The sequence below is a fragment of the Cryptomeria japonica genome, chromosome 10 (assembly GCF_030272615.1).
Source record: "Cryptomeria japonica chromosome 10, Sugi_1.0, whole genome shotgun sequence".
Lineage (NCBI taxonomy): Eukaryota > Viridiplantae > Streptophyta > Pinopsida > Cupressales > Cupressaceae > Cryptomeria > Cryptomeria japonica.
The window spans coordinates 353957452-353985347 of NC_081414.1; positions in this window are offsets into that span (position 1 = coordinate 353957452).

The window sequence follows — 27896 nt, forward strand, 5'->3', positions numbered from 1 at the left end:
CAACATATGGTTCAGTGTTATCTATCCTTTCTGTGAAAGTAAACATTGTGACCACAATCAAATAAGACTTATACAAGTGACAAGAGACACTAAATTTGAGGATGACAGTGGATGTTGGTGTCGAGTCTTGGTTTTCTTTTGATTTTATCTTTTAATGACATGTCTTTTAGCTTTTCCAGGATGTCTCTGACTAGAGATTCTATCTCCAGGATATCTTTGACTAGAAAGGCGAGGATGGGGTATCATCACCTATTTGTATTTGTTGTCTGTGGATTGTCTTTTAGTAATGTTATGACTTGTCCAAGGATATGAGGACACTGAGAGTCTAGTGTGAACTGGGGCATTCCTTGTTTGCAACTATCTTATCTCCATGCAAACGGGTACAATGACTTTCTAGGTCGAACATATGCCTTGATTGTCATAACCTATTTTGTCATAATAAAGGTCAATGATGATAAAGTACAAGAAGCTCTTTCACTTTCATATCTTCTATCTTTCATCCCCCTTTCTTAATTGACTTCCATCATCCTTCTCGAGTCCACGTAGCCTGCTATCACATGATTGAGTATAATGACACACCAAAAACATTTGCATTTTATGTAGTTGCGCCTGCATTACCACATATAAGCATTTCATACATACATATAGATATCACAACTGCATCACATCCTGCACACAACACCTGTTAGCACAATTTACATTTGCATTATCATATTCATCTGCATTACATACATTCACATTTGCATCATGCATACACATATAAAACATAAAAGAACAAAAAAATATATTGCATTGCATCATATACATATTTGCATCCATATCATAAGCATCACATAGAAACATACATCACATAGGTATGCATGCATATAGCTACAGCAAAGATGAATCATCTCATATATATAATCATAAGTGTCATGATACAATGATGTCAAAATCATATGGCTACAATCACCCGAAGGTGTCTACATCATCATACAAAATGGTACAAAATTGATACATAAGGAGCCCTCTACGGCTACAATGAATTCCCTCCCTCAGAGCCAGCTGGCCTCAACGGAGTCTGAGCCCTGGAAGGACCCGCCCCATGATCATCTCTCTTGTCCCCTCTGTCTCCTGAGCCTAGTTGTCTCATCCTCCTCCTCTCCTCCTCCTCCCCGATCCTGCAGCCAATCCTCGTGTCACTCTATTCGGACAAAGGAACCCACTGATCATTCCTACCAATACTACTGGTAGTGTTAATCCTGTTTGTGTCATCGTGTCCCATGCCACATGTACAGCCCTCATCTCTAGTCCTGGATCCTAAAACACTCATCTTAGGGCCTCCCTATCTCCATCTCGATCGTACGGAATCAGCTCCCCATCGATCAGTATCCACAGAATCCTATATACATCCTCCAAGGTGACTGTCATCTCCCCCATCGGCAAATGAAAAGTGCAAGTCACTGAGTGCCATCTCTCAGCCAGCTCATTCAGCAATCCCATATTCACTCGAAACTCAGGCACATACAGAATATGTCTCAATCCCATAGCCTCAATTGCAGCTCGGTCCTCGGCTGTCAACTCAAGTCGAAACCTCTGAGTTGATGGGAATCTCTCCCGTGACTCCAGCATAGGCAAATACTCCTGCAGTCACACAAATCAATCATCTCAATCCTAGTGACACTCACTATTCATCACAAAGTGTTGCTTCTATCCTAGTGGTACTCCCTGTTCATCACAAAGTACTACGTGTTTTTGCACTCCCTGTTTATCACAAAGTGCTACTTACATTTGTACTCACTGTTCATCACAAAGTGCTGCTCATATTTTAGTACTCCCTATTCATCACAAAGTACTATATCTTGGTACTCACTGTTCATCACAAAGTGCCTTGATCTATCTTATCCTAGGGCCTATGCTTGAGTGAATCCTCTTGAGTATTTTCCTAATTGGCAACGTATGTTCTATCAGAGAATTATCAATCCTAGCCCTATTTGCTATCCTAGTTTTCCTTAGAGGACCTGCTTGAGTATATCCTCTTAGCAGCTTATCCAATCGACAGCGTATGTTCATCACAGAATTGTCGATTTGACCTAGAAGACACAAATTCACATTTTTGGACACAAACGTGTTTTCCTGACATAAACACGCATTTATTACATTACCTAGCATGCATTAATGACAACAATAAATGCATCAAAGTACAAGGAGGTTTTGTGTTACTTACTGGATCTCATGCCTCTGCTAGCCTCTGGAATTGGCGAACACGGTCGAATCTGTGAACCAAAGCCATCACTGCCGACTGTTGCTGCTCTTTTTCTGCACTCTAATCTCTTGGAGGTGTAGATGACAATGAGGATGTATTTCCCTCGTGGTCTATCTTATAGACTGCCCTAGCCCTCATTTCTCGAGTCAATCTTCATTATCTCGTGACTCTGTCACTTTATCCGGTCAGTCCATTCTATCCCGTCTTTCTTATCAAGAGATTGTCTATGATCTTTTCAGACATTTTTCATCCAATCTCTCGAGGGGGCATATCATTCCCATCTTGGGGCAACTTTGTATCAGTTCATATTATCTTCTTTGAAACAACACGACAAGCTGCATTGTCTCAAAGAGGGGCAAAATGTAGACACCTAAAATTTTCCAATCTAATTAAATAAATATCTTTATTTATTTAATTACTTTAGCCTAATTCATCTATTAATTAAATAAATCCTTATTTATTTAATTAATTCATTTATCCTCTTCTAGCCTTATTTCTCATTTAAATAAATACATTTATTTATTTAAATTGTCCTTTTCCAAAATTAAATAAATACTCTTATTTATTTAATTGATCCCACTTCTTCTATTAAATAAATAAATCTTTATTTATTTAATTAATTCATTAACCTTTTCTACCCATGACACATGTCATTCATCTCTTAATTCATACACTACCTACCCCTTTCATTATTTTATTATTTCTTCTACCTACCCTCTAATCATAGCCGACCTCTTTTACACCTCTCAATCTTATCCCTCCATTTCATATAGTGTCTTCTATATAAGAGGATACTTCCTTCATTATCAACCCTAATCAATCTATGCATCCCCCCCAATTGACTACTTGACCACACTACGCTTTTGAACATAGGCGATCCTACTTGAAACCACATTCCGTTCTTTGTTGAGCTCTTGTGCACATAAAATCTGAGAGCAAATATATCAAGCAAGATCAATGGAGATAGGAAGAATGGAGATCCAAACCCTATTGGATATGTGATGGTATAATCTTTGTGATTTCATTTGATTTGCATTGTCTTAGATAATCTTCATATGTTATGGTGGATCTTTGTTGTCGTTAGGCTAGGGTTTTGTGGTTGAATTCATTTAGCCTTTCAATATCGTTATTATTGTTATCCATTTTCACCATATACAACAGGTCCAAATCCAGAAGGATGGATTCTCTACTGTGACTATTGTTGAAGAAAATGAGATCCTCAAAACATGCCATGAAATCATTGCAAAAGAAGAAGCTTTTTGGAAGCAGAGGTCTAGATGTATTTGGCTAAAGGAAGGAGATAAGAATACCAAATTCTTCCGTATGTCGACAATCAAACATAAAGCGGCTAATAGGATTGAAAAATTGATGATGGACAAAGTGGAGCTGGTTAAGAAGGAGGAGATAAGAAATGAGGCCAAAATTTTCTTCACTGATCTTCTTTGTAGGGATCAAAGCCTGGATGATGATGTTCAAAATTCCTTCCTTCAAAACATTCATTGCCTTATTGATGAGCATAAGAATGCCTTCCTAACTGCAATCCCTTCAAATTTGGAGATCAAAAATGTTATATTTTCTTTTGAAGGTAACAAAGACCCTGGACCTGATGGCTTCCCTATGTTCTTTTTCCAAGAGTTCTGGGATATTATTGGGAAAGATGTCTCTAGTGGGGTTAAAGAATTTTTTGGGGCTAGAAAACTTCTAAAAGAAATTAATGGCACCTTCATTGCTTTAATCCCCAAAATTCAAGGTGTTGATTCCATTGATAAGTTCAGACCAATCAGCTTATGCAACTCTTTTTATAAGATAATCTTGAAAGTCCTTCCATCTTTGATCAGTCATCAGCAAAATGGTTTTGTGCCAGGAAGGAAAATTCTTGATTCCATCATAACTGTCCATGAGAACAGTCATTCCCTTGTTATGGCTAAGAAATAGGGTTTTATTCTCAAGCTTGATCTATCTAAGGCCTATAACCGGGTTGATTGGTCTTTCCTCATGAAGGTCCTTTTGGCTTTTGGCTTCTCTAACAAATGTGTGGACCTCTTCAAGCAGCTTATCTCCTCTGCATCCTTTGTTGTTCTTGTTAAGGGATCTCCCTCCTCCTTCTTTAAAGCCTCCAAAGGACTGAGGCAAGGGGAGCCCATCTCCCCTATCCTCTTCATAATTATGGCTGAATGTTTTGGAAGATCCATGGAAAGCACGGTGACTAGAGGTATTCTTAAAGGTCTCCAACCCTCCTCTGCAGATCATACTTGCTCCCACCAGCAATTTGTGGATGACACCATCATTATGGGGGACTCAAGCATTTCAAAAGCCAGAATCCTAAAGGACACCCTTTCTAAGTTTGCATCTGCTTATGGCCAGCTTATCAACTGGGTTAAAAGTGAAGTGTTTTTCATCAACACTCCTAAGAGAAGACAGCATAGAATTGGTCAAATTTTGGAATGTCAAATTGTTGATCTCCCTCCTACCTACCTAGGCCTCCCCCTGGGCATTGCTCCACCTGATTCCTTTTGGAGTTCTCTAGTGGATAAATTTCAAAGAAAGATTGTTGGTTGGAAAGGTGCTCTCTTAAGTCAGGCTGGCAAGCTACAACTTCTTAAAGCATCCCTTCAAAGCATTCCTATTTATGCCCTCAGCCTCTTCAGAATTACAGTTAAGTATGTTGATGCTATTGAAAAAATTCAAAACAAAATTTTTGGTCTAGGGTAGAGGAAAAGAAAAGAATGGCTTTAGTAGCTTGGGACAAGGTTTGTAGATCAAAAAGTAAAGGTGGTCTGGGCCTGAGGAGAATGCGAACCCTCAATAAAGCTCTTTTGTCTAAATAGGTTTGGACATTGTTCCACTCTGACAGTGAGTGGTGTAAATTTTGGAGAAGTATCCTCTTTTGTCTTCTTCTCTTTTCTCTTTCATCAATTCTGGTTTCAGTATTAACAGGTCTCACATTTGGAATCATGCATCTAAGTGTAAAGACAGCATTGCTAAAGGGGTGAAATGGAGAGTTGGTAATGGTAGAAAAGTTGGATTTTGGGAGGATCCCTGGTTGCTTGATAAGCCTTTGATGACAATACCTAATTGGGCCCCTTTTGCTACCCCCTGTAAAAGAGTCTTTGGTTCTTTGGTTGAGGGGTATTGGATAGGTGATAAATGGAAGAACATTGAAGGTATTCACCCTGACCTCATCAATCTCAAGAAACACCTATCTTCTGCTTGGTTGAATAATGAGGAAGATACTCTTATTTGGAAATTTTAACCCAAAGGCAACATTACTGTTTCTTCAATCTATGGAGTTCTATCTCCAGCCCCCTTAGAGAACCCCTTCTCGTCTAAAGCCTGGATAAAGGGTCTTATCCCAAAGATCAATATTTTCTATTGGACCATCCTCCAAAACAAAATTTTGACCTTAGACAATATTAAGGTTAGAGGTTTTATCTTCCCAAATAGGTGTGCTTTATGTCTTGAGGAGGAAGAGTCTATGGACCATTTGGCTATCCACTGTTCCTTCACTACTTCAATTTGGGAAAGTTTTCTTAAGAATTTTTGTATGGAATGGGTCTTTCTTAACTCTATCCAAGACTTGTTCCATTCTTGGAGTTATCATTGGTCTAACCCCATTTTGAGATCTTTGTGGCAGCTCTCCCTCCCTCACATCCTGTGGGGGGTCTGGAAAGAAAGAAACAACCGCATCTTCAAGGATACTTCTCTCACCCCGGTTGTTGTTTTTCTGAAAATTCAAAGGGCTATTGTGGAGAACATTAGGATCATTGGAGAACCATGCAATTCTGTCAACCTCATGGAAACTCACATTCTCAACTCCTGGAATCTGAAGAGTGTTGTTAGTACTGATTCTAAACAAAGCAAGAGAATTGAAGCCAGAAGGAACTCTCCCCCTCATGGTTGGCTCAAAATCAACTTTGACGGAGCTTCCAAAGGCAATCCTAGCCCAGTGGGATGTGGTGCAGTTCTCAGAGATGAAAATTGTTGTTGTAAGGAAATGATTGTTGTTCCTATTGGTTGCCAAACTAACCACATTGCAGAATCTATGGCTGCTCTCCAAGGCATTCTCCTAGCTAAAAGAAGGGACTTTCCCTATCTATGAATTGAGGGGGACTCTAACAACATCATCAAATGCCTAAAAGGAATTTCTAAGCCTTCATGGACTATCAACAACATTATAAAGGCTGCTAGAGATCTCATCAATACCTTTGATAAATGCTCTATTTCCCATATTTATCGTGAAGCAAATGGCCCTGCTAACTAGGTAGCCAACATGGCGGTCACTCACAACAATATGGTTACCTGGAAGGGTGAGAAGGGTCTCCTCAATGATGTCAGATCGATCATTTTCATGGATCGATATAACTCCACCCCATAGATCATAAATGGAAAAAATAATGATTAAAATTATTAATTGAAGGGCTATTACTAATTATCATTGTGTCAATACCATCAATGACAACACGAATGCCACCTTTTCCCATGCTTTATGGGTATTTGGGGTCACTATGAGAAATTTCTTTCCCCTAGCTTTCTGCAACTCTCAGCTTTCTATTTTGAATAGTGAAACTATGGGAGGAAATAGGCATCGCTATGAGCCTAGTAACTGTAAGGAGTGGAAACAAAAGGAGGAAATTTGGAGCATCTTGCAGAATGGCGGGTTTACGAAGTATATGGAGAGACTCCATGGGAGGGATGCCAAAGTCACTAATTTTTTTTTACAAAAATTGGAGGAACGACACCCTGAAGATGGGAGATCAAACTATCTCCATTGATGAAGACCTCATTGCTCAGGTTACGGGTCTTCGCAGGGAAGGAAGCATTTTTTACAGGGACAGAAAACTTAGCAAGGAGGCCATTGAGCGATACCCTGAAATGATAAAGGAGAAGAAGCGTATGGTTAAGCTAAGCAAGACTTACTACCCTCCTAGGGCATTTGTTAAGCCATGGAGGGAGGTTATGTTTGCTATTATGTGATACATTACCTTGGATGGAAGATTCACCAAAGAGTATGGCTACCATTTTGTATTGCTCAACCATTTCAGGTATGATGAAAAAGTTAACATACCATATTTCCTGATTTGTTCAATGAATGCTACCATTAAAGCCCGTAGAGAGAACCCTAAGGGAGATACACCCATGCACCAAGGTCTTATGGTTGTAATTTATGAACATTTAAAAGCTAACCAAATTGCCCGCCCCCAGCCTTCTATCTCTTTGTCTGAGGAGGAAAGGTCGGATACTAATTTTTCTATGGGTGATGAATCTGAAAGTGATTTGATAAGTGAGTTAGAGGAGAGTCTGGAAAACTCTGAAGCTGAACTTGGTAAGAAAAGAAAACAGGTGAGTATTAAGTCATCCTCTTTTAAGGGTAATAAAAAAACTAAAGAAAAGCTTTTTCAGATTCACTCCTCGGAGGAGGAGGTCTCTGAGGACTTTGAGAAGGATGAACCCCAGTCCCCTCGGAAAAAGAAAACTAAAACTTCTATTCAGATAAGGACCAAACAGAAAAGGCAAGACAATTATGAAATGGAATTGGAGGATAAAGTGTAGAGAAAGGATCCTGACGTCGACCAAAAAGTGGAGGAGGAGATCACAGGGGAAGGTTTTGATCAGAGGGTTGGCAGAAATGCCAAACAGATCACTAGTGGAGATGTTCCCAATAATGAACAAGACAATGCTGGTGAGAAAAGCCCCCCTTCAAATCCTCCTACAGAGGGTTTGAAAGGGTTTGTGGACACCCTCGATTGGTTAATTAACAGTCACAAGAAAGTTGTGGAGGATAATAAGAAGCTGAGCCACAGGGTTCAAATTCTGGAGACAATCAGTATTGATGAAGGTAACTCTATGGCTGAATATGTTGAGGATTTGAGTAAAACTGTTGCCAAAGTTGAAGAGATTAGAGATGCCTTCAACCCTAGGTTTGAGCAAATTGAGAAGGCCTTGGCAGAGATAAAAACTAATGACAATGCTATGGACCAGAGAATGGCAGAAACTGACAACAAATTCAACAAAATTGAAAAACGCCTCAAAAGCACTGCTAAATAAAGCCATAACATTCTGAAGGCCTCAGCTAACAATACCAAAATTCTTATCAGAAAACTGGAGAATGAGAAGGATTCTTTGGAGCTGGAACCTGACACTGAAGGTATGGGAGAGGTGCAAGGACCTAGAACGAGGACCAGAGGCAAGAAGAAGGAGAAGAAGCCAAACAAGGAAACTAAAGAACTCAAAGTTGCTTCGGCAAACTATGACCTGCTAGTCAATAAGGTGGTTGATCTTCTTAAGTCTTTGTAGTTGTTGTTTTTTATTTAAGTCTTTTATCTGGTTTTTCGCTTTGTTGTTCCTTTCTTTTGCTATCTGTTTGGTTTACTGGCCTTTTTGCCAGTCTTTTGTAAGTTGTTTCTATGTTGGTCTAGATGCTCTATGCTAAACTATCTTATGCTCCTTTGCTAAATATTTTGGGTCCTTAAAACCTATTTTCCATATTAATCAGAACACAAGGGTAAGGGACTGAGACTAACAACTCAAAATACCAATAGGACCAACACTAACATGATCAGCAAACAATGAACAAGCGTACCTGATAGGGGTCTTGTTCTCGTAGGAATGATGGTAGGACAAGGGTCTGAATGATAACTCCAATTTCCACTTTACCAATGGGGTATAAAGCACGCTCAGACCTGAAGGTTCAGGTGGAGTCGATGATCAATGTTTGCCTAGCCAATAGGAACAATAACTAGAGCTAAAGTCTTAACCCAAAGATTGGTCATCCATTCTGAGTAGCTATCATCTCCATGACTGAAGTTCATTTACTTGTCAACCCAGGGACGTATTACTTGAAATGGGTCTGCATTGTATATGCACTAAGTTCCTATGATAGTCATTCTGCACTACTGTAGCAACTAAGTCTATTTGAAATAAACAAGCAAAAATATAACAGCTGAATGGCTACAGGAAATCTAAACATTAGCATAATATTATAACTAAATAATTGTTAACTAAGTTCAGAGTTGACAAATAGAAATTACTTTGTCTACTTTGGCTGCAGGAACAGTCACAAGATCTGGTTCTAGTGGCTGCAGGAACAGTCAATTGCCTGAATATCTACTGCAACAAAAAATGAAATTTAATCTAACAATCACATAGGAATACTCGCCCAATGGGCCCCCTTGGATGAGTGTATCCAGACTTCAAAATGATTCTATATACTCATAATAACATAGCTTGTATTCATTATTTTCAAAAGTCAATACAATACATGAGATAAGAGAAATACTTCTAATTCTAGATAACGTTGTCTAACCGCTGTGAAGAGGTGCAGGTCTTTATTTATAAGAAAACTATAAAAAACTTCCTACTATCTAGATCATGCCCATGAAATTAGGCAGAAACATTTATTACTACAAAGAGAAGAAGTTAATCCACAGAAAAACGTGGAACTCAACTAAACCATAGCCAAGAATATAGCATGGCAATGGTTACTAGATTGATGTTTGTTGGAGACAAACATAAATGAATCTGGTATCGCCTCGCTATTCCTTTGCCAATTCTTTTGCACACCATCTTCTCTATTGTTTTAAATGTTTAATCACCACGAAATGTCTCCAACTACTTTCATTACGTGATTCTCCATCTAGCTTAAAATAACTGCTTCTGCAACAACTTATTTACTCCTTGATTTAAAGGTTTAGAACATACAAGAATACATATATATCTATTTTCATTAACCAGAACATTTATACAGCCACATATGATATTACCCATGATAATCCGCATAGCAATAGGAATATTAAGTCAAAACAATCCAGGGTTCAGTGAGTTTGACTATCATTCAGAATGCACATAGTTAAAACTTTAATACATCACATGACTTAAACATTGTCCCAATATGCAACTTAAAACATAGGAAAAACTTATCATTCATTAAAATAAATGAGCTATTATTTTAGCTCATCATTTTCCCCCCAACTTTATGTCTTGTCGATCCTCCAACAAGAGGAAAACTCTTTATTTGGGCACTGACTCGTAAATCACCTATGGTACCTTGTCATGTGCCTCCTATAGCCAAGTTCCAATAAAATCCTATCATCTTTTCCAGCCTAGTCCACCTGGCTTCCTCTGCGGCCTCATCATATTGTTTATCTGTAGCCCTGCATCCCATCAATCGCCACATAAGGATAGGTCGCTGAAATATCAAGGGTAGCCAGTTATTGTTTTTTGTCCAGCCCAAGTGGATATACTTGGGAGCTCTTTGTTGGCAATTGACACTCTATTGGTTGGTTTCACTATGTTGTCATTGATGGCAACATAGCAGCTTATTTCGGCTTCATGTTTTGGTTCAGTTGTGTACCACCAAGCACTTCACAAACTCTACACCGGCACCTACACCGGCAGGATGGATGAATTTCTTTGGTTACCGGCAATGCAGGCTGACATGGTTTAGAATAAGGTTATCGATATTGGAGGCCATCTTTTGGATCCGGTATCAGCAATTGATTTGGATGTTCATGTATTTATGTTATCTAGCCGACATGTATATTGATATTGTAATTATCTTTGTAAGTCAACATAAGGCATCATAAATTGTATAGGATATATAGGTCAGTTGGATTAGAACATTTTGATATATATGTAGATGTGATATGATGAAAATATATATTAGGAAGGAAATAATAAATGAGATGTGAAATATATCTGAGAGATCATGTATGTGAGGACATTTGTGTAAAGAGGTATTTCGATAAAGGGTTTAGGGTTTCAGGCCGGAACAGACAGAGCTTCACCGAAACTATATTTAGGCATAGAAGATGCTATCTTAGCAGTTCAATCATTTCTCTGGATTGTTGTTTGGATTTATACGTAGTCAGTGAAGCTCCTTTTGTGATTGAGCAGTGTGCTCTAGGTTGTAAGCCTTCCTAGAAGGGCAGGCCCCTATATTTGTAATATATCTCCATATGGACAGTGGATTGATATTGTGGGTCACAAATCCCACTGTGGTTTTTCCTCTTTGAGGTTTTCTACGTATAATTTTGTGTGTTATGGTACTCATTTATGTGATTGGCTTATTGGTTGCTTTACTTCTTTCAATTCTTCATGTACCGGTATATTGGTTGGTGTATGCATGTTTTAATAAAGTTAAAATTGATCAAACCGGCAAAACACTGATTCACCCCCCCCCCCCTCTAAGTGTTCTTGGATTCCAACAATTGGTATCAAAGCCTTGTGCCTTGGAGGAAGTTTAACAACTTGAGGGAGATCCTAAATCCGGAATCCATGGATATGGGTTTAAAAAAGCAACTTGAGATGGCACTTGAAGATTAGTATGTTGAAAAGATGAAGAACTTAAAGCTACAAGATGAATTTGTTGGCTTTTGCATGAAGATTGCATTAATGGTATGTTATGTTGTCATTGATGTCAATTGAACTGGTAATGGTATTCATGATATTGTTGATGTTATTGTTGTTATTGCTTTTGTCTTGTAATCGGTGCGATAAACTTTGAGGAAGATGTTGTAAACCGATATGGTAGTTTGTAAGTTAAACCGGTGTATAAGGTTAAACCTTTCTATGTTATGTAATTGGTAAACCCTACCAGTTGTTTTTGTTAAACCCTAACAAATCAAAGTTTGTTGATTAAAGATCTAATGTTGAGTGGTAAATATGGAGACATTTGTGATCATTGTATGAGGATAAGTTTAAGTTATTTTGGTACGTTTGATTGTCTATGGAAGGAGCAACGTGGAATGCATCAAATGCATAGCGTGTGATGAGTTACAAAGTCCGATGAAGCGGTTGGAATTTTCTTGATTAATGTGAAGAGATTGTTATAATTTCTAACGGTCAAGATTGTACCAACTTTTTTGTAATCTCGATGATGATAATTAGGTATTTGTTGTGTTACCGACCTAGTTGATTTGTATTTAAGGTCGATGAAGTTTAAGTTATTTTGGTACGTTTGATTGTCTATGGAAGGAGCAACATGGAATGCATCAAATGCATAGCGTGTGATGAGTTACAAAGTCCGATGAAGCGGTTGGAATTTTCTTGATTAATGTGAAGAGATTGTTATAATTTCTAACGGTCAAGATTGTACCGACTTGTTTGTAATCTCGATGATGATAATTAGGTATTTGTTGTGTTACCGACCTAGTTGATTTGTATTTAAGGTCGATGAAGTTGTTTTGTAAAAGAGTTGGCAAATTTGGCAGAAATCAGTTTAGTGTGTGGTTGCCAAATCGAAGAATGGATCTGCGGTTTGAGTAAAGGCAGATTGAAGCTTAAGAAGGATTTGATCAAGCAAATGTAGTGCTATTCAGACAGATCAAGAAAACCTATTATTTTCTAACAATTACAATAGAATTGAAATCCCCTAACCGATTAAGCTCTAACAAGCTTGCTTACTTCATAAATCTTCTAACAAGGTGGTCCATTAGTTTGGATTTCTCAAACCCTCTACTAAGGTTACTCCTAACAGGATATTATGCTTTTCATCAAGGCATATTTTGTAAATCCCTTAACCAGGTGATTTCTAATAGAATCAGTTCTCAATGGGACTTATTGTAAAAGCTTTAATAGGCTTGGCTCCTAACAGGGCGAACTTCAAAAGAGTTCCGATAGCTATCCTTGTGAGTCTCATCTCACCGTGGTTTTTACCTATTTGGTTTTTCCACGTATAAATATTTGTGTCAAGTGGTGATTGCTTTTGTGGTTATTATCTTATTTGTTGATTTGATTAACTACTTAACTATTCTGATAAGGCATGATAACTGGAAGCATTCAGAGATGGAATATGTTGATATTTGATTAAGCATTTTTTATGTTAACAAGATTGAAGTTGTTTACTGTTAAGTTGGTATAACAGTCAAACCAATTGATTTTGGTAATCTTTGAGATATTATCTTGACAGAGTTAATTTGTTGATAAGTTTATTTTGAGTTTGGGAGTTTGTATCAGTTTTTTCAGTTTACTGATTCACCCTGCCTCCCTCGCAGTAATCTACCAAATACTTATTCTTTCATTATATCATCAATTGGTATCAGAGCATCTCAGGTCCTCTTATATCTCTAAGCCTAACATCTTGAGGGAAAGATCATGATGAAGAAAGAAGGTCCTAAGTTCAACAAAGAGAACTATAGAATCTGGAGCGATAGAATGAAGATTTACATTAAGAGTCTTGGTAGTCAATATTTGGAGCATGTAGAAACTAAGTATATTGCACCTGTTGGTATCCTGACTGATGATCAGAAGAAATAATGGCAAGAGAATTGTCAAGCATTGGAGGCTATTATAGGTTCCCTGTCTGATGTTGAATGTGTAGATGTTCATGGTCTTGAAACTGCATATGAAGTATGGAAAAAACTTGAAGAGATTTATAGCAGTGATGAACATGTTAAGATTGCTAAAGAGGAGAGTTTAAGAGGAAAGTTTGATGACATGAGAATGTCTAAAGGTGAGAATATCCAGTAGTATGGTCAAAGGATAAAAGAGATAGTTGGTGAAATAAAGAGTGTTGGAGGAAAAGTGGAAGATGCCACAGTGATCAGTAAGGCACTAAGAACCCTGTTACCGGTCTATGCTATCTGGGTTGCAGCTATTCAAGAGCTGAAGTCCATTGTCAAAACTAAGGTAACTCTTGATTCTATCATTGGAAAACTCACTGCTTTTGAATTAAATGGCTATGATGGTAGTGTATAGAAATCAAAATCTGCATTCTGAGCTTTTGTTTCTAATCCATCTATGAGACTAAATAGAGATACCTGCCATAGCTATGAATCCAGATCCAGCAAAGATGTTGATGATGATGATATTTTAGTGGAGTGTGAAGCATTGTTGGCAAAACGACTGCCTAGAGGCACTGGCAAATATAGAGGTAAGATATCGTTGAAATGTTTTGCTTGCAACAAGATTGGTCATATAGTAGCAAATTTCCCTAATAGTGAAAATGAACACAAGAGAGACAAATTTAAGAAGTATAAGGGTAAAGAAAAGAGAGATTGTCTTATAGAAGTTGAGAGTGGTATTACTGATGATGAAGCTAGTGAAGATATTGTGTTTGTGGCTATTAAGGAAGAGGTATCAGATCAAAAATCACTAGTGTCTAGGATGGATAACTCTGATGATTGGATCATTAATAGTGGTCGTTCACATCACATGACTGGTGATCAGAGCAAATTTAGTTCCTTGAAGGACTTTGATGCGATGTTGTCAGATTTGGCAATGACTCACCCTGAATGGTTAAAGGTAAGGGAGTTATTTCTCTTGATGGGAAGAGTAGTGTTGACGATGTCTATTGGGTTGAAGGTCTAAAACATAATCTTCTGAGTGTGACACAATTGAATGACAAAGGATACCCACTGGAGTTTAGAAATGGTATGTGCAAAATATTTGACAACAAAGGTGAATTGATTGCAACCGAGAAACAAACCAGAGGTAATCCATTTCATCTTAATCCTAAAGTTAATGATATGTTATGTTGTCATTGATATCAATTGAATCGGTACTGGTATTCATGATATTGTTGATGTTATTGTTGTTAGTGCTTTTGCCTTGTAATCGGTGTGATAAACTTTGAGGAAGATGTTGTAAACTGGTATGGTAATTTGTAAGTTAAATCAGTGTATAAGGTTAAACCATTCTATGTTATATAACTGGTAAACCCTGCCAGTTTTTTTGTTAAACCCTAATCGATAAAAGTTTGTTGATTAAAGATCAAATGTTGAATGGTAAAGATGGAGACACGTGTCATCATTGTATGAGGATAAGTTCAAGTTATTTTGGTGCGTTTGATTATCTAGGGAAGGAGCAAAGTGGATTGCATCAAATGCATAGTGTGTGATGAGTTACAAAGTCCGATGAAGCGGTGATCATGGAGCAGTTGGAATTTTCTTGATTAATGTGAAGAGATTGTTATGATTTCTAACGGTCAAGATTGTACCAACTTGTTTGTAATCTTGATGATGAGAATTAGGTTTTTGTTGTGTTACCGACCTAGTTGATTTATATTTAAGGTCAATGAAGTTGTTTTGTAAAAGAGTTGGCAAAGTTGGCATAAATTAGTTGAGTGTGTGGTTGCCAAACCGAAGAATGGATCTGCAATTTGAGTAAAGGAAGATTGAAGCTTAAGAAGGATCTGATCAAGCAAATGTAGTTCTATTTAGATAGATTAGGAAAACCTGTTGTTTTCTAACAATTACAGCAGAATTGAAATCCCCTAACCAGGTAATCTTTAACAAGCTTTATTACTTCATAAATCCTCTAACAAGGTGGTCCATTAGTTTGGATTTCTCAAACCCTCTACTGAGGTTACTCCTAATAGGGTATTGTGCTTTTCATCAAGGCATATTTTGTAAATCCCTTAACCGGGTGATTCCTAACAGAATCAGTTCTTAACAGGACTTATTGTAAAATATTTAACAGGCTTGGCTCCTAACAGGGCAAACTTCAAAAGAGTTCAGATAGCTATCCTTGTGAGTCTCATCTCACCGCGGTTTTTACCTATTTGGGTTTTCCATGTATAAATATCGGTGTCAAGTGGTGAATGCTTTTGTGGTTATGATCTTATTTGTTGATTTGATTTACTTAACTATTATGATAAGGCATGGGAACTGGAAGCATTGAGAGATGAAATATGTTGATATTTGATTAAGCATTTTTTATGTTAACAAGATTGAAGCTATTTACTATTAAGTTGGTATAACAGTCAAACCGGTTGATGTTGGTAATCTTTGAGATATTATCTTGACAGAGTTATTTTGAGTTTGGGAGTTTGTATCAGTTTTTCAGTTTACTGATTCACCCCTCCCCCCTCTCAGTAATCTACTGGATACTTATTCTTTCATCATATCATCAAAATTGAATTCTACTAAGGAATTCATTCTTGTCTTGCGGGAGAGGCTTTCATCTATTCAAGCTAGGAGGAAGGAACTTTTGCAAAATCAGGATGATAAAGAGAAAGATGCACTTAAGGAACAATGTCAAAAGCTGAGTCAAGAGAACATGGTTATGAGAAATGAAATGCAATCTATAACTATGAGAATGTCTAAAAAGATTGAGGATCGGAAGAAAAAGAAAGAAAATCTTGTTGTATCTTTGAAGAACAAATTTGAAGAATGCGGTAGGTTGGTTCATGAGAATGATATGTTGAGAACTAATTTAGTACAATCCCAAAGTAATGAACAAGAGCTTGAGAGACAAACGATAATTCTGAGAGATGATCTTACTACTGCAAGTGAGTATAAAGAAAAATTCAAGACTAGTTCAGCACAGCTAGATAAGTTATTGAAGAGATAAAGGCGGAATGGAGATTCCAGTGGACTTGGATTTGAGAAAGGACAGATTTTCGATACTACTAATGAAGATCAAAACCATAAGGCGCGGGTAGGGAAGTTCAATGCTTATAAATTTAATGGTAGATGTTTTGTTTGCAATAAATTTGGTCACATGGCTAGGCAATGTAGAAATAGAGCAAATCATAACCCTAATTCTTCTCTCAGTAAATGTTCTAAATGTAATAAGTATGGTCATAAGACAAAAGATTGCAGAATGAATGTTAAATGCTATGCATGTGGAAAATTTGGACATATGGCTAATCAGTGCAAGTCAAGCAATTATATCAGTTTTAGCAAAGCAATTCAAAAGAATAATGTTACATGCTATGCATGTAATAAGGTTGGACATATTGCTAAATTCTGTAGAAGCATAAATCCACCGGTTGGTAATAGAGGATCAAATGAGAAAGGAAAAGAAAAGGTTAGTGAAATCCGACAAGATCATACCCAAAGATGGGTCAGGAAGTCAGAAGATCAATCTATAGATGGTAATGCACCGGTTACTTATCCGACAGAGCAGGTTGCTCCTGCACCGGCAGGTAGCTCAACCAGTAACTGAGGCAAATGCCTTAGGGGTGGGTAAAATTCATGAATATGTTTCATATACCCCGGGAAGAGGTTCTAGAAGATGTTCTAGACATTAGAGATGCTTATCCGACATAGAGATGTTTAACAGAGATCTGGTATCTTTCACTAGAAGTCATTTATATCAATGACGGATTAGGGTTTTTCTTGAAGGTTAAAAGGTAGACTCCACTTCATTTTTGATCACCTTGCATTCAGAGCGATTAAGAGCAATTCAGAACAATCAAAGGTGATTCAGAGCGATCAGATATCTTCTTGAGCAATTTCACCGGCGAATAAAAGAATTTGTTAAGGATTTTCACCGGAAGCGATTCACAGGTATTTTTATTTAATCATGGAAGCAGGATCATCATTTGTTTATATCTTTGTTGCAAACCCGACTATTATTGAGGTCAAGGACCATCCCAGGCCAACTTTCAAGTAATATTCACATGTGGCTACCCTGGATGACTCGATTAGAGCATTTTCTCGTGTTCCAGAAGGAGTTGTGTATGTCAAAGATGTTAGGGCATACATACACTATCACATTGAGGATTTGGGGACATCTAATATAAAGGGAATGTACATGAGTGAGCTAATGGGAGATTATGGAAAGATCAAACCGAAATACAAGCACATTGAACACTTAGGGTTTATCGATATTCTGGACATTCCGGAATTCGAAGATGAAATCATTAGGTATGTTTTGAGCAAAGTACATGGAGAGTTTATATGGTTGGATAGACCATACAAGATCACCAAGGAAGCCATCAGGGCACTCACCGATTTACCACAGGTTGGGAAACATCCAGATAAGAAGGTTTCTAATGATTATGTAAATAAAATCACCGGTACAACATCAGATAGGCAATCCATGAGAATAAGCACTATTATCGATATAGACATCATATTTGGTAGCATGATAGTCAGTTATAAGGTAACTCATTTAAACTGACTGAATTCTGTTTCTAGCTCTTGCATTTTTTAAGCTTATAAAATGATGAGAGAAAATGAGATATTGGATCTGTGTGGCTGGATGTTAGATGAATTATTGATAAACCTGTGAAAGATTAAAGGGGGAAAATAAGGAACTTTCTGGTATGGAAACTTGATTGTATGTTTAATGTTGTTTTTCATGAATGAGACTCCCAGTTTTGGGAAGAGAGAATGGGCATTTGATGTCTCAGTAGGGAGGTAATTAAAATGGTCAATTGCTACATTGGGCAGTCAAAGGGATGACAAAGTATGGGGATATTTTAAATCATTCCAGAAAGCTATGAAATCTAGAGAAAGGGTTCCTAAGCACATTGTTGAGAAATACTCCACTGACATATGCTTCATGGTGAAGAAAGATGAAACACTCATGGAAGAGGTCAAACCCCAGAAGATCTGGATTGAGAAAATGGGCTATGAAGCTGATGTATAGATTTTAGATGCTTATGCAAAAATGTTGGTTGATGCACCACTTGATGAAGTTGAGAAGCCATGTGGTACTACAAAGCAGAAGACATGAGAGGTTGAAATAGAGTTCAACCGAAAGAAGAGAGAGAAATGGGAAGGTAAAGCAAGTAAGTTTGTAGAAAAAGTTTCACAGGACATCAAAGCATTGATTGATGTTGTCTCGGAGAAAGGCAGGAAGAGAAAAGAACCAAAAGTATTCATTGATCCCATTATAGCAGAATCTACATTTGAGGATGACACACCCCTAGCATTCAAAAGGGTTATAAGGAAGAAAACAGAAGAGACCGAGGTAGAGGCTAAAAAGCAACCGATTAGAAAAGTTACTATCAAGTTACCGGAACATAAGAAAGCACCAAAAGTAACACCTTCAGCCCCATCCGGTACTGGTAGAAGGAAGAATAAGGGAGACATTGATGTAGCAATTGAATCTAGTAATGTATCTATTATTCCACCAAAAACTTGTGCAGAGTTAGTTGATGAGATTACTAAAGATGGTATGTTAAATAATGTACAATTTTATCATGAACATTTAGAGGATGTTGAATAAAGATAAATAGAGGAAGTAGTTATGTTATATTTGGACATTTATAAGAAAGCTTTGATAGAAATTGAAAACCAAATACCAAAAGAATTGTATAATATGTTAAATTCTAGAAGACTGTCAGCAATGGAAGAGGACAAGCATATTAAAATTCAAGAGTTGTTATCTGTTTGTGTTTCTATTACTCCAGAGGAAATGGATAGGACACTTGAGGTGGCAGATAGAAAAATATTTAACAGCAAACATAGAATAACCAGTCTTATGCTAGGAAGGGTAAATGAAATAATCAAGGAGACCCACAAGGCATGGGTTAAGTTCTTTGAAGAGAACCAAGGTTTCTTTACTTCACTGGAATCAAAGACAGATACTACAGACATCCTAGTTGAAGGGAAAGGAAAGGGTATTATGGGTAATTCACCCTCAATTTTTAAAAACATTAAGATAGTGGAAATTAAGCCCCCGGTAGATACAAATGAATAAGAAAATGTTGAGATATCGGCAGATACAAAGAGTGTAAAGGTTGATAATGTACAGGGTACTAATGTTGAGGACAACAGTCCTCTAGATACAAATGTACAGGATGAGGTTATAGTTCCTAGGGAGGAACTAGTAGTTATTGAGACTACACCAAGTGGCAAAGCCACCGGTGCAACTGAGGAAACTATAAAGGTTAAATCATCAGAGGAGAAGAAAGGGGAATCCGATAGGGAACTGGTAGTGAGTCCATCATTGTTTTCAACTGACACCTCACAAGTTGAAAAGAAAAACATAACCGAGATGAGTCCTATTGAACTCATGATGATGGATGCACAAAAATTATTGAAGGGGGGATTTATGGATAAAGGGATTATTGATCAGTCTATCACTGTTTTACATAGACTAGTTCTGGAGTGCACGCTTGACAATGAAGCGAGCCCATCTGGAAAGCTTAAGATAATTACATAGCATACTTCAAAGGATTTTCAATCCTTGTAGTAGATTTCAAACCGACAAGCACTGGAGAGGTTCACACAGGCTAAAAGAGCTACATTTGATCAGATGATTGAGTCTAAGAGAAAGGAAATTGATGAGAAATTGAAATTGATAGATAATTCTTTGAAGCAGTGTACAAATATTTACAGAGTATGTTGTAACATAGATGCTCTTACATTTAATTTGGATAAGAAGATTAAGGAATTCCAAGAGAAAATTGTAAGTATAGATAATTCTTTTGATGGATTGAATTCATTGACTACATCCATTTATGGTCAAATTTTGGTTTTGGAAACTTAATTTTCTACTCTTGAGAAAGAAAAAGACAAAATCATAAGAAGAGCCAGAAGTCTTAGAGGTTTGGTGAGTCCCTGATTGGAGTCACTTAGTGTACATAAGAAGGAGTGTGTAGATATGGTTGGCAAGCCCACACCGACAGAACTAAATGAGAAAGAGTCCTTTGCCTATATGCTAAATGGACGCATCTATTTCGGGCACTTTCAAATCTGGTTGGGATACTTATCTTGAACTTTTGGGGAAGGCATACCCAGATATTTTCAAATATATTAAGCTCCGATAAGATATTTTTGGGGTATTCATTGTACAGTCTTTTTCCAGGTTTTGGATCTTTGCCATTCTTTTTGGAAATTTTGATGGCATTGATGTCAAAGGGGGAGTGATATAGATGTGAAAAATAAAAAAAGGGAATTGTATATATTAGGGGGAGGTATGGAGTATTTTGTATTGATGGATATTCAGCTCAAGGGGAGAAGGTTCTAGATGAAACCGGCAGATGAAACCATGATCATTTTTCACATGAGTGTTGCTATCAATTCCAAAGGGGGAATTGTTGGCAATTGACACTCTATTGCTTGGTTTCACTATGTTGCAATTGATGGCAACATGGCATCTTATTATGGCTTCATATTTTGGTTCAGTTGTGTATTGGAAGGCACTTCACAGACTCTACACCGGCACCGGCACCGGCAGGATGGATGAATTTCTTTAGTTATTGGCAATGCAGGCTGACATGGTTTAGAATAAGGTTATCGATATTGGAGGCCGACATCTTTTGGATCCAGCATCGGCAATTGATTTTGGTGTTCATATATTTATGTTATCTAGCCGACATGTATATTGATATTGTAATTATCTTTGTAAGCCGACATAAGGCATGATAAATTGTATAGGATATATAGGTCAGTTGGATTAGAACATTTTGATATATATGTAGATGTGATATGATGAAAATATGTATTAGGAAGGAATTAATAAAGGAGATGCAAAATATATCTAAGAGATCATGTATGTGAGGATATTTGTGTAAAGGGGTATTTCGATAAAGGGTTTAGGGTTTCAGACCGGAACAGACAGAGCTTAACCGAAACTATATTCAAGCATAGAAGATGTTATCTTTGGAGTTCAATCATTTCTCCAGATTGTTATCTTGATTTATATATAGTCAATGAGGCTCCTTTTGTGATTGAGAAGTGTGCTCTAGGTTGTAAGCCTTCCTGCAAGTGCAAGCCCCTACATTTTGTAATATCTCTTCATATGGCCAATGGATTGATATTGTGGGTCACAAATCCCACCATGGTTTTTCCTCTTTGAGGTTTTCCACGTATAATTTTGTGTGTTATAGTACTTATTTATGTGATTGGCTTATTGGTTGTTTTACTTCTTTCAATTCTTCATGTACCGGTATACAAATTGGTGTATGCATGTTTTAATAAAGTTAAAATTGATCATACCAGCAGAACACTGATTCACCCCCCCTCTGAGTGTTCTTGGATTGCAACACTCTTTGTGTGCCAGCATGATAATTGGGCAGTGAATGGGGTTCACCCTGCTTTAGGTCCTCTGGAAGATTGTTCCAACATTGAATCAGACATTCAACTGTGGCTTGATTCTCATTTCCAACCAAATTTTCATATTTGTGAAATTCTTCCTCTCTCAATGGTAAAACATGGCTTCTAACATCAGGTCTAGTCAACAACTTTTGCCAATCATAGTACATATGTCATGGGTTTTTAGCCTTAGCTTTGAGTGGTAGTGGGAAATCAAGCTCCAAGTTCCTATGCGTTCTAGCCTGTATTCCCATACTGATTTTATTTTGTATCCATGACATCAATGCTTTTAACTGAATATCACCAATATACAGCAAGGGATTCCATTTATTGTCAGAAGAGACAACATAATTGTGCAAATAAAATTCACATAACAAATTCTTAATGGTTGTAAGAGAGTTTTGGTAAACATTATAAAATTCATGCGGAGTATCCAAAGAAGGGCTAAGATCCCTAACAATGCAATTAAGTTTGAAACATAAATATTGTTCCTTCAAATATAAAGCATAAACTCTTGGCGGAGCCCTGCACTGCATTAACTCAGGAACCATGTTTTCTATGGTGTCTACTTTGGTTTGTAACTCAACAATTTGATTGTCCCTCTTTTCATTTTCTTTATGTTGCTTATCAATTATCCCCTGTAGCCTAGCCTTTTCTATCTCCCATTGTCTATAAAATGTGAGTGCAATGGACAAACTAGTGAGACATGAAGGAAGCCTATGAGTAGTTACCTGAGGACTTGACATCTAATCAACTAGTTCTTCAAACTACTATGCTACTTGTGCCAAATTTGAAAGTCTTTCAGCTCCATGTTCCTCCTATGGTTGACCCTCTGCCTGACTTTTGTGCCCTAATTCTATTATTTCCACATAAATGACTTCACTCACATCTCTTGTTGCTTGAGTTCTTTGGTTAACCTATCGACTCCCTCTTAATGACATTTCCTAAGTGGCTACAAGAGGTTCTACTACAGAAAAATTTTCCTTTACTTTGCATTTTTTAGCTGCAGGAGAAACCTATGCTTCTTGAGGCCATTCTACGGTCTCTTCCTCTGCATCACCTTTTTCGTTCTCTTTACCTTTCCCTCTAGAAAATGCAATCCCACTTTGAGTTTGAGTGGAGGGATGCTCATTACTTGGTTCAATCATCATTTCTTCTGCATCATGCAAGGCTTCTTCAGCAACAAGAGGTTCATCCACTACAGAAACCCTAGGAGATGAGGGTTCTCCGATATTTTCCTCTTGAGTTGCAATTTCTTCTACAGCAGGAACATTTTCTTCCCCAAACTGCACGATATCCTTGAACTCTCCCAATGACATCTGTGAGACATCTCTAAGAGACCATTCTCCCAAAATTTTGATCAAGCCATTGATGAGCCTAAATAATGGCTCTATTTTGATAGATTTTTGTTATAATACTCCTGCCTAGGTCTTATGATTAGATGATATTTGGATCATGATACTCTCCTAGTTGATACCTTTTAAGTGTTTGTGAAACTAATTTGACTTATACTTAAGGTTGTCATATAATGGTTTTTAAATGATTTATCTATGCAAATATTTAAAATAAATCTTAAGTATGGTTTAAATTATATCATGTTTGCATTAGTGTATACACATGTTTGTTGTGCACATTAACATCATGATGTAGGTTTGGCAAAGGAGAAACAAAGACTAAGTGGCGGTTTAAAGAAGCACCAAGTATGTAGCCAGAATGCAGACCCAGTCAAGGAAAAGCAGTAATAAGGGAGATCAAAGCCACTTGACCGGTTCTTCAGCAGAATGATTTATGGGATATTTATAACTATTCTTAGTGGAGCTTAGATCCAGGAAGCAAGTCATGCTATATTTTCTCCACTGCAAGAGAGATGTTGTTATGTTTTCCTGCACTGACTTTGTAGTACCCCTACCCTAATCAGATTCTAATTTTGGTTTGACCTTGGTTAGTTTATCATGTTATAATGTTATAGTTAGATGTTTTGATTATTGTGCCTACCAGTTAATGTGGTTTTTGTTAGAATCAATGATAGTCCCAAAGACACTGATAGGGGGGGTGAATTAGTGTCTAACTGGTAGGTGGAATATTTAAATTTATTAAGAATTGTGTATCCCAAAACAATGTACCGGTAAATAAGAATTAATGCAGCAAATAAGAATAACAGAGACAGCATAGAGACACCATAACACAAGATATTTAACGAGGAAACCCGGTGTGGGAAAAACCTCAGTGGGATTTGTGACCCACAATATTCACTCACTGGACAATGAATAAATATTACTTACAATGAGGGGCCTGCACATGCAGGAAGGCTAGCAGCCTAGAGCTCACTGCTCAATCACAAAACAGAAGTCTCACTGACTTACAAAATGGATTATCAAAATCCAATACAATGTACTGCTTTAGATCAGCATCAACTATGCCAGGTTCAGTACCGGTTTAAGCTTAGTCTATTACCAAAACCTTCGCTATCAACTATATCACAATATCATCCTCTCTCACTTACAAAATGACCTATAAGATCTCATGCATATATATGAGTCTTTTACAATACGTCATGTCCTCTTTTACAGAATATAATTACAATATAAAACAATAAATAAAGTTTATTCCATGTCGGTCTGAGTGTCGGTATGCATTATTGTTGCTGTTGGTGAGGTGTTTGCTGGTGTATGTAGAAGTCTATTGCCGGTATCGATAACTGTCGGTGGGTTGACAGATGTTTGCCAATTGGTTGCCAGTTGGTTGATAGTTGGTTTCCATCAATGACAACATCAACTATTCTCATAAGAGTGTAGAATGCCAACAATCTCCACCTTTGGCATTGATGGAAACACTCATGAGAAAAATCCAAAACTGTTCCAAAAACTGAAGTCCAAAAAGTTTCAAAAAAAGATGTGCTCCCCCTGAGCAAATGATCTCCTTTGAAGAAGTATTTTTCTCTCCACTACTCCCCCTTTGACATCAATGACAAAGATTGTCAAAAATAGTCAAATGAGTGCAAAAATTTACCTCAAAGTCTATAACCGGTTGGTTACAATCTGAAAGATATCTGCCAAAACCAAATTCAAACTCTGCATAAACCTTTTGTTGTCCTTCAAAGTTGTCTCAGTTTGTTGGATTGTGTCAATGAGATAATGCATGTGATCTTTTGATGATCGTTCTCCCTGAATTAATGCCTTAGATATTTCTATTCTCTAGGAAATAAGATTGTCCAACTTAGGACCAAGCTTATTTTTAAGCTCTCTGGCATTAGCCTTTATCCTTGACTTTTCTTTTTCAAGTTTCTCTATTTTTTCTTCAAATACTACCATTTCTTGCTCAAAAACTGATATGTGACTAGATGAACCAATTAAGTTATCCGATATGTCATCAATTTCCTTTTGTGTTTTACTGACCTCCTTGTCTATGTCCTCTGTCAAAAGGTGAGGTTTGCATGTTTCCCTATATAGCTCTTTGTACTTCAAAATAGTAGAGTTCAATGTCGGTAATAATGTATTTAGGTGTTCAGTGCACTTCTTTATGGTGTCATCAAAGAATTTGTTCTTTTCCTTTTCAACTCTGTCCTTTATTGTGTCCTCATTTACTTTATCAACCGTTATTACATTGTCAACAATAAATTTGGACAATGTGTCCAATTTGCCTAAAGAATCCTTAATATGATCTATGTTACAATTAGGTGCAATCAATTTAAGAATATGTACAGTGTTATCAATTGCCTTGTAGGCCAAAGAATTGCAATTTGTTATTTTTTTTATTTAATCCAAGAGTACCTTTGTAACATTTGTAGGTCTGAATTAACTTGAAGTGCTAGAAGTCTCACCAATTGCCTTTATTACCTCTGTGCTTCCATCAGTTGTAACCATTTTACTTGTGTTTACCTCTAGTGGATCAGTCTGTGTTTGCATCTCAACTAGCAAGGGTTTCTCACATGGTTTTGATGTCTCAGTTAATGTCAGTTTCTCTATCTTAGTATGTACCTCTGCCTCAGTAGGTTTCTTAGTAAGTTTTGTTGGTATTTCAATGTCTGGTGGCCCTGTACCAGCATTTGTTCCTTCAGTAGGTTTCTCAGTATCTAATGATTGCTTTGTTTGGGTTGGGATCTCAACCTCAATAGTCTCTACCAGTTTCTCAGCCATGTTGCCACAGTCAACATTGTCATCCTTAACCTCTGCACTGTCCTTGTCCACAATAATATTCACTTTTTGAGTGCCCACATTCATGGTGAATAGTATCTCAGATTCAGGATTAGTGTCATCATGTGTGGCACCTTCAGTGTCAATAACCAGTGGATCATCAGTATGTACCAATGCAGTATCCAAAGGTGGTGGTAATTGTCAATTATCTTGATGTTTGGAATACCACCAACTTTACCTTTGCCCTTGTCCTTATCCTTCTGATACACTTTAAATTTTTTCTTTGGCCAGTTCATTTCCTCTTGTTTTTCCTTCTCCGTAAAGAATATATCCCAGTTATCAGCAGTTTCATCTACTATCTCTTTTACTCTTCTTGCCATTAAACTTACTTGTCGGTGTCCACTGGCAAAAACATATCGATTAGCCTCAGAGATTAATTCATCAATTTCTTCTTTTGAATTCATATGATGTACAGCTAGAAGTTTCTCAACTTTTAGTTTGTTAGCTAATTCCATTACTACAATTCTTTTTGCTTCCAATCTCCTATACAGATCATTAGGTAAGTCATCCACAACTTCAATCAAAACCTTTTTGTATATGTCTAGATGTAAAATAATACTGTTCTCAATTCTATCCCTATCTGAATCATTAAATGTGCTATACAGTTGGTGTACATTGGCCAAATTTCCATCATCAGTTATTTCATTTAGTAAATCATTTAAAGAAGGAGTGACATGTTGTTGTTTCTTCTTTGGTGTTAATTTCTTTGGTGGTCCCCTTACTGCCTATTGTTTCTTCCTTAAAGTCCTTGTTCTCTTGGGTGAAGGAGAGGGTACCGGTGAAGGTTTTCTCTTCCTCCTTTCTACTCTTTTAAACTCTGATGCCTTGTCACTATTGGTTCCAAAATTTGTGCCAACCGGTGAAATATGTCCCTCTGGTTGTAGTCCTTCAAGTTCACTAACAGATATTCCACTGATGTTCATTACATTTTCCTTGATTTCCTTCACTTTCTTAGAAGCATCTCTGATAAATTTTTCTCTTTTCTTCCTTTGCTTCAATGTTTTTACATCACTTTCAATAGTTTCAACACTTCCAAAAACTTGTTTTGATGGTTTTCTCGATGCATCCAATAATGCTTTAGCATATGTCTCAAGAATGTTAAGATCTACCTCATATCCCATTTCAGTCACCCATACAGTCCTAGGGAGTACATCTTCCATCCATGTCTCATCTCTCTTGATAAAAAAACAGATTTAATTGTCATACTTGTCCACTACACTATGTGGTAGCCTTTCTCTAGTTTTCATTTTAGCCTGGAAGATTTTGAAACATTCAATTAAGTTGTTGTCCTTTGCAGTTCCCATGCTAGTAAAAGCTTCCTGTAATTGTTTTCCTACCGGTATATCATATCCAATGTCTTTAGGTCCTGTACCGGGGATTTCCTTAGTGAAATGCAACATTAAACATACCAAAATATTTCCAAATTAGAATGTCCCTTTCTTATCTCCTTTAATCTTCTTCAAATTATCAATGAGTTCATCTTTTAGCCATTCACACATATCTATCATTGCATTGGTGTTGACCATCTCATAACCACTGTTTATACAAAGACTAGAAACTGAATTTAGTTTGTTAGCATTTGTAGTCTTGTAACCTAGCACCATACGCCCAAATCTTACATTGATGTATTTGATATCATTCACTCTTAGTGATCTATTGTCAGATGTTGCTCCAGTTAGGGTCATCACTTTGTTTTTAAGGATCTTCTTTGTTTTGTCAGGTCTGTTGCTGGTTGAGGGTAAACCA